Consider the following 12,821-nt stretch of genomic DNA (forward strand, 5'->3'; position numbering starts at 1 on the left):
CTGCAAATTAGAAGACAAAGCATACCTCATATCCCCTCCAACCATTCCATTAGTTAAAGCAACATCTAATGTGTCAATTTTACACAATTCATACACGGTTTGAACAATTGGTTCAAAAATTTCAAGAAAACACAAAGAAGAGGTCTTGGTTGGGTATTTCATTGCCTCATGTATGCTATACTCAATCTTTTCCCTTCAAACTCCATTGTAAGACATCCACTAGACACATCTATCTTGGTGTTAGAAGTTCTCATGAAAGGCCTTCCCAACAAAGTGAGAGTGGAGCCTTCTCGGGTTCCATTTCAATTACATAGAAGTCGGCGGGGAAAAGCATATCCCCCACCTTCACCAAGACATCTTCAACAATTCCCTTAGGGTAGATATTAGACCTATCGGCCAAAGAAATGACCGTACGAGTCGGTTTTAAATGTCCCAATTTGAGAGACTCGTAAAGGTAAGTGGGCAAGACATTAATAGATGCACCCAAATCAAGCATAGCATGTTGACAATCCAAGTCACCAATTTTGGAAGGGATGGTGAACATGCCCGGATCACTACATTTTTGTGGCAAACGTTTTTAAAACATTGCCGACACATGTTCACTAGCCCTTACCTTTTTCATGCTTTTTGCCTTGTTGGTCCTCTTAGTAGTGCACAACTCTTTCAAAAACTTTGCATGCTTGGGCACACTACTAAGAAGATCAAGAAGTGGAATGTTTACCTCTACTTTACGAAAGATATCGTAAAGGCTTGTAGTCTTCTTGTCAATTATCCGTGTGTCATTCAAAGCACTTGGAAATGGAGCTTGTGGCTCGTATTCCGGAAGTGGTTCATTGATCCTCACTTGTTCGGGTGTAGATGCTTCCCCATGTTCCACTTCCACTTCTATTTCATCTTCAACTACATCCTCCACTTCATGAACAATAGGGAGTGGCCTTGATTTCTTAGGAGCCTTGGGTGCCTCTATCAACTCTCTACCATTCCTCAAAGAGACCGCTTTTGCTTGTTATTTGGTGGGTGGAGGAATTGTGTGAGAAGGGAGGCTCCCTCCTTGAGTGGGTTGTGAAGCGAGTGTGTTGAGAATTTGACCAAATTGGGTCTCAAGGTTACCAATCCTAGAATCGGTGAGCTGATTTTGTTGAAGCACGGTGGTTTGGAATTCCTTGGTATTGTTTAGCAAGGCTTGGCTTTCTTTTTCATTGCCACTTGATTCATAGCAAGTGTCTTCATCATCTCTTCCAAGGAATTTTGTGATTGGTTTTGATTTTGATTTGGTTTTTGAAATGAGGAGTTTGAGGATCCCTTTTGGTTTTCATTTTGAATTCCAACCCAACCCATATTTGGATGAGATTTCCACCCTTCATTGTAAGTGTTGGAATATGGGCCGAACTTCCTAAACCCAAGAGCCTTCACCGCTTGAATTGCCTCCTCCATTTGCAAAGATGGACACCCATCGGTGGGATGAGTTGGATCATTACAAAGACCACAAAATTTCACATGAGATGTACTTCCATTCCCTTTTTCAAGTTCCTTAACCAAATTGGTAAGAAAATCAACTTTTTCTTCCATATGGTTGGAGCTTTGCCTTGAAGAAGATGCCACACTTGCCTTCCTAATTCTCCTTCCGAAATTCCTAGAACTTCCTACCAATCTTTCAATCAAATCATTTGCCTCTTGAACCGACATGTACTCAATCCCTCCGTGTGTAGCGGCTTTAATCATCCTAGCATCATCCTCAAGGAGACCACCACAAAAGTTCAAGACTAGGTCGTGGTCGGTATACCCATAGTATGGACAACTAGCAAGAAGTTGTTTGAACCTCTCCAAATACTCATACAAGTTCTCTCCATCTATTTGTTCAACATTACTTATTTCTTTCTTCAATTGAGAGGAGAGATTAGCGGGAAAATACTTCTCTACAAAGGCCTTCTTCATGTGATTCCAAGTAGTAATGCTCCCGATGGGGAGATAGTAAAGTCAATCGTTTTCCGCATCCTTGAGTGAGAATGGGAAGACTCTTAGTTGAAGTTGCTCATCGGTAACCCCATTAGGCTTCATGCTTGAGCAAACCATATGAAATTTGTTTAAATGCTTATTGGGATCCTCCGTGCTAAGTCCATGGAATTGGGGCAATTGGTGGATGAGCCCGGACTTGAGTTCAAAGGTGGCTTTTCCGCTAAGGCCGGAAATGATATACACAAGGGGACTTATGTAAGGTCCGGGGTGGTGAGTTCTTTGATGGTCCTAGGCCTTGATGGTTCCTCATGTGGGTCATGTCTTGGGTGTTCTTCGATATCCCCCATGATGATTCTTATGGGTTGTGGATCGGTTTCTAAAACAAAAGCAACGGTGTTATCTTCCTCTTGGTCTTGTTGAGCAACGGGATTAATTTATTCAATAACCGGGGTGTCTCTTCTAATACCTCCTCCTATCCAAGCAAGTGATCTTTGAATTTCCGGATTGAATGGAAAAAGTGGTTCACTTGAGTTCCTAGTATTGACCATAAACAATTCTAAACAAGAGCACACAATCAAAAAGGTTCACACAAGTAATGAAAAAGACACTAACAACAATGAACAAAGATTAACTAACACAACTATTCTAAAAACACCAACAAAAACACTAGCAAAACCGTTACCTTCCCCGGCAACGGCGCCAAAATTTGACACACCTAAAACGTCGCTATTTAAGACGGCCAAATTAATAATTTATATACCACAATACGTACTAATTAATACTAATTCTAAACTAGCAAAGTAGTAAGCAATGAGATCGAAGCCAAGAGAAGGGGGGTTTTGCAATGGTGTATTCAATAGAGCAAGTAGAACAATCGTGACAAATTAAACAAAAAACAAGTATGTAAAGGGGGGGGGGGGGGGGGGTTGGTTTGGTTTTCAAAAGTAACAAAGACAAAGCAAAATTCAAACAAGAGTAAGCAACAAGTAATCAAACAAGCAAGTTTTGAGATGGAAATTTATCAAATTTAAGAGAGACATAATCCGACTCAATAAAGTGAAACACTTTAGTTAATAAAACCACAAAATCAATCCTTTAATTATATATTATCACCCTATTGTGAAGATAAATCTTCTAAATCTCCTTAATAATGGCCAAATGACAAGGAAATCGCACTTAATCAAATAACCCAACTTATCAATTCTACCAAGTAGAAATCACATACATTGGTCAAATTAACAAGAAGATAAGAGCACTAGAGATTCAATAGGGGTAATTAGACACAATGAAATCACGATTAATGCCTAATTACAAGTTAATCCTTTACTTGCTAGTCAAGCCAAGAAGAAATCACATTCATTAGCAAAATAACAAGGTGTTGCAAAGATGATATTATAAGGAAATCACACTTAATAATCCCAACAACAATAAATTAAGGAACTTGATTAAGCAACAAGGAAATCACAATTAATTACTCAATGTAAACAAGGATTCCAAAATTCAAACAATAAACACAAAGGATTAACAATGATAATGAAAATTAAGGAAAGATTAAGTAGTATTACAACCAAAGATTACACCTTTGAGCCGGATTAAGAAGAGGAGATTAGTTCTCCATAGTAGATCTAAACCCAATCAAAAAGATGAATAATTCCCAAAATTACAACTTGATTAATTAAAATGAGCATAAGATGTCTTAACCTAAAGTTAAACATCCTATATATAGTCTAACATAACCTAATAACCATGGGCTTAAGATAGGAAAAGCCCGTAATACAAAACGGCACGAAACCCAGAAAAGTCGCACCGTGCGAATTCTGGAGTCTAGAAATTCGCACGGTGCGAGAAGTGGCCTGGAGTGCGCTTTTCAATTGTTGCTTGCTTGATCCTTGGAAGGCTTTCTCATGTTGTTTCTTCAATGCTTGTTTTTCACCCTTCCTTTGATGCTTCTCTTGGTCTTTTGGCACCTCATTCTTCACTAGAAAACCATGCTAAATGATAAAACACTCGGGATTGGTCAAGTAACGTTATGATTGTCAAAAACCGTTACCAAATGCTATCAAATGAGCTCCAAATGATGTCAAACAAATGTAGAAATAGGAGCTCATCACACTCCTTTAACTAGCTAGATACACTTTTTAAAGTTACTAGATATACATCTTTGGCTAGCTGGATACACTCCTTAAAGTTACTAGATACATACCTTTAGCTTGTTTGATACACCCCTTTAAATAACTAGATAGATAATTTTAGCTAACTAGATACACTTCTTTAAATACGAATTAATATATTTATGTATCTAGTCTAGAATACCAACATTGGACGTAGTCATAGCCAAATTCAAGTAGTTCAACATACCACCAGAATACCAGATGCATTGTACTCCGTAAGTGATACTATTATCATTTAAGTAATTGAGAAATATCTCATAACATACATCACATTAAATTTGTTACTAATCAAAATCTAGTTTGGACCTGGATCTTGTTGGTGGATGGAGGCAAGTATATGATGAGCTAACACTCGTGACTGTCAGAGGCGGGGGCCGTGAGGTTCCCCTGACTCGTCCTCGACTTGAGTTACTTCTCTGCACACATTCCTTAAGGAACCAGTCTGCCTTAGATAACCTTACCACAGAGTCTACAGTAGAGATTAAGCATTCTAAGATCGATGTATTGTAACAGAAACTCGTTTTGAAATAGAAACTTGTAATTTTAATATTCATTTCTGCGTTCTTAAATTCAATGATATGTAAACTATGTACGAAACACATCAGATAAAAACTGATCAGACCACACTTTTCTGTTTCCACTTTCAGCAATTCTTACACCCAAAAAAACTACAATTGCAATTCAGGTGAAAAACAATTAATTTCAGATCACAAAATTGATATACATTAAATCAGTATGTCAAAAATTGTTCAGGTTCATAATTTTTCCTAATTTCATTATGGAATAAAACTCAACCTTCATTCATGTAATGAGTATGGCATTGCCATCAATAATTTTGGAAAATTATCAGTGAAAAAAAAACCTTAGAAAAATCAATTGGTCTCCCTTGTGACGGGTTATCATTTGTGGCGGATATTTTGTGAGTTAAAATGGTAACAAAATGGGTTAGTGGAGAAAGGGGACCACATGAATAGTATTGCAGAGAGAGAAAAAGTGGGTACTTTGTGAGGTAAAATGGTATCCGTCACTCAAAAGTGACGGATATGTGCCGTCACAAACAAGAATTTGTGTAGAAAAATAGTCTTGGCAAGTTGGAAATATATTAATGCCTCAAATGTTTTTTTTGAGGGGAAAACCCGAAGGCTTACTTTAATATCGAAAGATCAAACAAAACAGCATCGTTCGCAGTCGGTGGTAAGACACTCGCACACTCCATTCGACCAGAAATCCTAGGATAAATATGAGCTAAAGCATGGGCAACAGAATTGTTCACGCGACTCGAAAAAGACCAAACTGTTGGGAAATGTGTCCTCAACAATAGTGCGATCACATGATTTAAATATCATTATTAAATCTCATTTTAAGAATACATATGGGATGTAATATTTTACAGTCAACTGGTCCACACATATCGGTAATGATTGGCTGACTAGAGTTTGACATTACTGTCGTGCGACGGTGGTGATCAGTTGATCCTCTTAGGTCATACCTATAGGGAAATACTCTTACTTGATTATTTAATTAATCGTATACCGATACGAGTTAATTAAATTGCTTAAAATTGACGGATGATTTTGTGAGTATAATTTACGCATCTTATTGTAAATATGATTAAATGAGACACGGTCTAAGTAATCGAATTATTTTATTACTTAGATGAAATTATTGTTTACAGAAACAATTGAAACGAAATGAATAAATTATTATAAATACAGAATGTTGTAGTTTATAATTTGGAAACTTTTGGTACAAGTAATTACGAATTACTAGTCGATTTTGTAAATGACATATTTTATGAGTATGTTGATTTTTAATATGTTAAAAATACATTACAATTTCATATTTCAAGTAACATGTCACATATGTTACAATTGACAAATGACAAAATAAAATGGAGCATCCATTTTATGTTGTATATGCCGAAATAATGGAGGGAGTATATGATATACATTGTGTTTTTATCTTGAGTGGAAAACACAATAATTATACCTAAAGGAGTAGCCATGCACACCTATGCGTTTGAGAAGAGCAAAAATAAAAGGTATTGGGCTACCTACCCAAGGCCCTCTCTCTCTTCTCTTTTTCGGCCCTATCAAAAGAAAGAGAGCAATTTTTCCTCTCTAATTATTCATTCATTTTGTGATACACAATACAATTTTCTAGTGTAAGAAAATGGATAATCTCTACAATATATGATTTTTCTAGAGAAATAAACTCACAAAAATTACTCCTCTCTTGACCGAAATATTCAAGAGTAAAATTACAATTTATATTGTATCAATTTTATAGCAAAAACTAATATTATTACTAGATCTAAATAATATTGGTTATTAAGATGTATTCCTTGGGTATATGCTTTTGGGAGGGATTCTATACTTGAATCCTTGTTCTTCCATTTGGAGAGCTCAAGAACAAAAGAGAAGGAGATCTCTTTTATGCCCATTTGAACCGAAATTATATTGTAAGGATATTATTTCTTCCTTATTTTGATTTATTGTTTGCATGCATAAGACCTTTATTAATTTTATGACAAATTAATTTATAACATATATGAGTATGTTAGTATGTATTTAGATCTACATTTCCTTCAATCGGTATCAAGAGCCACGGTTGTTTGCATGCAAATCGGTTAAAAGTTTTTCCGAGTTATAAGAATAACAAATAAAACTTGTAAAATTTGTGTTATTATGATATATCACGAAATTAATTCATGCATGTTAATATTTCTGGTCCTAAAATGATTTAGGATATTTTGGTTAATTTTACGGATTTTTATTATTCATATTTTACAATAATGACATTTAAATATGATTTTATGAGTAAAAATGTCATTTTTGGTCTAAAATTAGCTATACTTCGAATTTTCCGTTGATTTTTGGATATGTTGTCACATATATTATTTAGAGATAACCTGTAAATTTTCATAATTCTTGGACTTGTTATGCTCGAAAAATGAATTTTTCATTATTAAATTCGGATTTAGGTGAAAAATAGGTTAATATGAGTTAAATTTCGAATCTGGTCATAGAAAATTAATATGTTGTCACATGCAATTTTACAAGATGTGTGTAAAATAATTGGCTATAAAGAAGTCTTTTTGCATGATTTATGGATTTTTGAAGAAAAATAGCATAAATAGTGACATTATTAGTGGAAAATTAATAAAACATAATCTATGACTTAGGAAAAACGTCTAATGTTGCATTTTATTATCTTTTTCAGATCTAAAATTGAAAAGTTAGTAAAAATAATTTTTCCATGTTTTTATGATTATTTTATTAAAAATCGATAAACCGCAACATTGTTTTTCCGGAAAAATTTCGAAATTTTTAACCTAAGATTTTGAACATTATGAGTGTCATGGTATTTTTCCAGAATGTTCATGAATTTAAATTTCAAATTTCAAATTTATTTGAAATTTTGTGATTTATTTGAAGTTTATGGCTTATTTTTGTAATTTTTGGTCCATTTATGAACAATTTTATAAAATATGGGTTAATTATGGTCAAATTATTAGTGAAGACTAAATTTTGAGTCCTAAGAGGTTAGGGTAATTAACTTATGCATAAATATGAGTTTATGTATTTGTGTGATTATAAAATGTTGAAATCACGCAAATCCGTAAAAACCGAGTAATATACGATATTGGCTAATTAAAGGCGATTTAGCATAAAATTGAGCATGTTCATACATATTATAATGCTGCATTTTTCCTTTATGATTGTCATAATTTTAGTTTATGTAATTTTGAAATTATGTAATTTTACTTAGTATGGCCTTAGATTTTAATTGGTATTTCCCGAAATGTATGGGAATATCGATTCGGTTGTAATTTTATTGTGATCTCGTATCACCGTTTTGTAATTTAATAGATTTATTTTTATTTTAGTTACAAATGTATAATAGGAAATTATGTAATTTATTATGTAATTTTATTCATTCCGGAGTTCCCAAAGACGGATTTCTTCAAGAATGGCGATACATAAAGACGGTGTTACCTCGAGATGCGTGCCACAACCGAAGTTCAAGGGACCAATGGAGTTGTTTTCCGAATATGTAATAGTTAAATAGTTTTTCTATTTTAGGAAAGGCCATACTAGGATTTATTTATTTTTATGCTTGCATTTTATTTTATGTCGCATGCATCGCTAAATCGCCATAACTAAAACATGCATCCTTATTTTATCGAGTTTATCGACCTTGTCAATTAAAATTATCGTAGTTCACCGCTTTAGTTCACTTAAAACGTGATAGATAATAAATTGACATGACCTATCGCTAAAACAATTAATTGAGACATAGCCTTACCAAATAGTAGAAACCAGAAAACCTATTTCGCGAGGGAGTGCGCTCGGCCCCACCGGGGTACAAACCTTGTTACGTAGGGGAAGTGGGTGATGAATGTTAATCCACCGAATTCATGTTGATAAGGGATGTATCGGCCACACCGTGCCCAAGTTAATTAGGGTTTGGATCATGGACACATTTATTCGAAATTTGGATTGAACTCAACAAAAGTTTTTGATAAGGGATGTATCGGCCCCACCGTGCCCTTGTCGGATGTGTTTTCGGCTAAAGATAATTGTTAATGTAATATTATCGACCAAGAGTTCTAAAAGTAGAATCGATTAAACGTTAATCCACCAAGTTGTATTGATAAAGGATGAATCGGCCCCACCGTGCCTAAGTCGATATGAATTTGGGTCTTGGAATCATTTATCATAGTTGGGTAGAGGTCACTATGTAAATGTTTTACTTGTTGTTTACAAGTATTAATAAAACGATAAATGTTAAGTTTTCCACTATTCCGTTGTTATATTGTTCTATTTCTTTACCACAATTCATATACGATATCATTTTGATTTTGATACAAATCTCCATTAAAACATCGTAACTAAAGACAAAATTTGAATTTGCTTCTAAAACCTCAAACGAACCATTGCTAAGGATCTCTTGTAAAGAGTATAGATTAAAGTTATTCATTATCAAACAGGTTTTTGATTCTTGACTAACACTTCTACTTACAATGGACTATGTTTCATATGCTTAATTGAATTAAGTACCTTGAAGCGATAAATTGTTTTGGTGATTAGATTTTCAGAATTCGTAATTGACCAAAATAACGCAACCACTTCAATGAAAGTTTTAAGACTAAAACGAACAAATGAAGAGTAATCTTCATGAATTCAATTTTGCTTCTCAAAGCAGACTCATTGAAATGAGTGGGAGCATTCTCTTAAACCGTTAAGATGAGGACGAGGTTCAAGAAGTAAAGATAATAATGGAATTGATACAAGGTAATGTTAAAAGTAAAGTCATTGAGGAATGACGATACTAAACCTATCAATCCCGACCAATAAAGTTTCCATTGTATTAAATGTTGGACACAAGAAAGGAAACTGCCCCAAATTATTGAAGAATCAACAAGTTAGTTGTGGGACATCTAATGGGACTTTCTTCTTTAAATGTTTATTTGATTAAACATAAATTTTGCTAGTACCACTTCGTCAATATTAGAAACCGATGGAGGTTTTCATCATTGTACTTGATACATAGGATGATTAGAATATGACGACTAGCAACAATAATGTCGAGAGATAGAGTAATTGTGTACTCAATCTAGTTTTTGGATTTAAAGTTGTACTTAATTATGACTATTAAGTGCATAAACTCTAAATAAGAATATAAACTTGTTAAGATACAAAAGAGGTTTTCACTTTTGTGACCCTATACACCACGATTTGATGTATGGCTAGCCCATTATCAAGGTGATTATATTCTAAACCAAACTAGAATGATATATCATGTAGATGATGTAAGATTCAAATTGGTAACCCAAGATTAAACCTTAAATTTTGGAATGATGAACGCAAAGAGTTATCGAGTACTCTTGAAACCATTAGATTGTTAATGATATATGCGTATCTTGTATTCAAAGCAAGATGTCTCATGCCTTTTGGTTGAAAAGGAGATCGAGGTTGTAAATCATCTATCCAAAATAGGTTGATCATTATCTTTTACCAACGATTTAAGTTGACACTAATATGTTCACTTAATAAGGTAAATAGAGAAATCTTTGAAGAATTTCAAAGAGTTCAAGGAATCACGATTTAGTCGTGATGGGATTATCAAAGTGAAGACTTTGATATAAGCCGAATGAATTGTGATATAGTATCACAAATTAATCTCTCTTAACACGCATTATGGGATAATGTATGATTGGATAAGAATTCAAACGCTATTCGATAAGGTTTGGACTTCGATCAAGTTATTTTGAGTTACTTGATCCTTTTGGGGATTTTATCATTTTGTCTAAATTATTTTTCCACTAAATCGAATCATATGAGATATGAAATGGTAAGGGTACCATGTTTGTAAGTTTTCACAAGAAACAAATGCTCATTTTTCCCTCTTCAATTATCACGAGTACGACGGGTTTGCGACTCGTGAAGCTGTCTTTCTAAAATACAAGTTTATGTTTAGAAGACAGAGTGGGAAAAATTATTCAAGAGCCACAAAGAATGCCACAAAAATGTTATGTCACAAGAAACTGGTCTTTCTTGGCTACATGAGACGTTTTGTGTAAGACGTTGTTTCTTCAAAACCTAGGAGGTTAAATTCGTCACTAACATACTCATATATGTTAAAAATGATGAATTCATGCTACTTTTAAGAAAGTAAAGAGCTTATAACTTACAAAAGAAATTGTTTGATTCAAGTTGATTACTTCTGGAAAGTAATCGACAAAGGAGTTACATAAGAGTGTTTAAGTCACAACTCAATACAAGGCTTAGAGCCATGAAAATCCGAAATAAAAGGCTTGATTAGTGACAAAGGGTTTTGCACTAATAAAGAGATATTTCATAGCAAGATTAGTTGCAAAGGGTTTTGCACTAATTGAAATGCTTAAGTCTATTTGGATCTTCTTAGGGATTGTGTTTCATTATGAGGTTATGAAATACACAGCAAGTGAATCTAAAACCCACTTCTTCAATAGAAGCAATGTATTCAATACATGTCATAAGTTTTATAGATTCTTGCAATCCTAAGATAATGTGAAACTTAAGAGAGGATCTTAAGTAGGACATCAATGAGTTGGAATCAACATTTTGATCATGTGATAAAACATTTCTCGATAAGTCGAGAAGTTGTGTTTATACATGGAGTTTAGTGAGAGTTACGGAATTTTTTAATTAGTCCGATATGTGGATGACATATTGATCATTGAGAATGATTTAAGACTTTTGGAGTATTATAATACATCTTGAATATCCGGATTTATGAAGATAAATCCACATGATATTAGCGCCAGTAAGGAGTCTTATGTTGATAAGATTCATGACTAGTTCAATTAAATTGAACATATTTGATTGATTTCATTTGCTTCCGCTGCCGAATCAATTAAAAAGAAATGATGTATAACACTTCATATGCTTTGAGTATGATGAATTGTTTTCAAAAATCGAATTTAAGTAATCTTTACCAAGTAAGTTGTAAAGATTACCCTTAAGTCTTGCGAGAAGCATTAAAGAAGTAAAGCAAAGTGTTTATGATGCAATTTTGTGTAAGGGTGTTACACAAGTGACAATTGACAATTGAGATTGCGCATGGTTTCCGACAAAACCATAATCAAAACACATTAAGATGGTTAAGATACCATTGTGGCTATGTTAATTAAGAAGTAGATTTTCTAGAATCGTTCTAGGCAATAAAGAACAATGAGAGATATTTATAACGGAAATTGAGTACACTTGCAATCATGGGATGTGCAAGAAGGAAGAGTCCCGCACACTGCGAAAACAGTGGGAGCTATTCTAAGGATAGAAGGCCTATGTCTTGATTGGATCTCGACACGTACTCAGAAAGTTTTGTGATGCAAATGTATACATTACAAAGGAAAACGAGTATGTAGTGAGGTTGAGTAAGGTACAAGAAATTGATAAAACCTACTAACCAAAGCCTTCTCAAAGGCTAAACATGATGAGTCATGTCATTTCAATTGAATTGAAATGAACAACTACGTACAAGATCAAATTAGATTATAGAACATGAAATAGTAATCAGGCATTGACTATTCATATGTGATAATCGCATTTGTCGTTCGAGTTTTACTTTAAAACTCTTTTATTATACTTTGTTACATCCAAACGGGTTGTAGAGACAATTGAACCCCGTTAAAGTGAACACGGATTAACATTGTATTTGCCCATAGTTACTTGTATGAGGTGACGTCTCGAAGTGACTAGAGTGTGATGCGATTGATGGCAAGTTCAAGTGCCATAGAGTCATGTGAGATGACTAGTCGATCACATAGCAGCGGTATTAGGAACATTTTGTCGGGCCCTATGACCGCTTATAGAGTTCTGGCAATTTATATAGCCTGGTCGTGGCGAGAGCTACTATAGTATTCAAATGAGTCGATTCTTTTGACTAAAGACTATTCGCCTAAGATGGCACAATTTCAGATTAACTTTGATTTGTGTTACTACGACCTTCGTAAATGGGGTCAAATGGGCATATTTTGGGTTATGACGGCTGTGGCTAGTCGAAGGGAATGAGTGCGATAGGAATTGTCCACCCCCTTGTCAGGGTTAAAACAATATCTCGGGGCCACTCGAGGAGTAATGAAGCTCGGAAATGCGTGGCCACGCTCGGAAGGTATCAGTGGATAAATCCGGTCAATCAGTTATTCTC

This window comes from Silene latifolia, chromosome X, assembly GCF_048544455.1.
Source record: "Silene latifolia isolate original U9 population chromosome X, ASM4854445v1, whole genome shotgun sequence".
In the NCBI taxonomy this organism is placed as follows: domain Eukaryota; kingdom Viridiplantae; phylum Streptophyta; class Magnoliopsida; order Caryophyllales; family Caryophyllaceae; genus Silene; species Silene latifolia.